The sequence below is a fragment of the Epinephelus moara genome, chromosome 6 (genome assembly GCF_006386435.1).
Source record: "Epinephelus moara isolate mb chromosome 6, YSFRI_EMoa_1.0, whole genome shotgun sequence".
NCBI classification, from domain to species: Eukaryota; Metazoa; Chordata; class Actinopteri; order Perciformes; family Serranidae; genus Epinephelus; species Epinephelus moara.
Window position 1 is genome coordinate 9,587,463 of NC_065511.1, and position 1,061 is coordinate 9,588,523.

Below are 1,061 nucleotides of genomic sequence, written 5' to 3' on the forward strand. Positions count from 1 at the left end.
CACACACACACACACACACACATCATCCCAGCCCCTTGCCTTTTTTTAACACAGGGGTTTTTTTTTCAGCCTCAAAGCTCACTTAAGCTTGGGACAAACCTGAAGACTAGCTGAAACCTACAAAGACTGGACAAACCACATAAAGAATTTTTTGACCCACCTTGAGTGATGCTTTAGTCTTTAACAGGTAGGAGTAGTGGAAACATTATGACTGAGTAAATGCACCCGTCAACACACTCTAGGACTGGTCAGTAATGACTGGAGTTCTAAGGCTAGACGACCCCGCAAATCCTGTGAGATTACCAAATGTTGCATGTTCTTGTACCAAAAAATAATAATAATGGATGGATGTCAACCAGCAGCTTGCTATGTATGTAGACCTATGCAGTGCAGTGCGCACTGAAAAGGCCAAAAAAGGAGGAAAAAAGCTGAGAGTTTGGCTGAGATCCTGGATAAAGAGGCAAGCAGAATTGTATGGTCTACATGAATTAAGGAAATAATATAATGACTGCTTTTTTTTCAGTGGAGTCTGGCTTTGAAGAGAGCATAAATAAGTTTTACTTTCAGTTCAGTTCCCCCGTTGGAAAAGACTGTTTGGGCAGTACTGAGCATACGATTGGATAAATAACTCGGATTATGCAGTACTGCATGAGTTGCATTAACATTTGTAAAGGGGTGTTTTTATATAGTTTTGCTGTTATTAAATATGGACCCCTATGACTTCAATTCATTAAGAATTCTATCTGTTTTTGGATTCCTTATTTATTGGAGTCATGTAAAAGTTTTCGTCAATATTTCAACGTCACATTAAGTGAGTTATTGATAAACAACTGATCATTTGGTAGCTGAAGCATTTCTTAAAATAGTTTCAAATCAGGACTTCAACCCTAAAATTCCTCATACACATTCAAGCCAAGAGCATTAAAGGGCCACTGTGTAAAATGGGTTGAAAACTGTTGAAAACTGTGACAGTGGTCAAATTCTAGATTGCAGGGCTCACTCGCTCACCCCTCCCGTCGGGTAAATGACGGTGGCCTCGTAGGGACAAAAAGCCTTGCGCA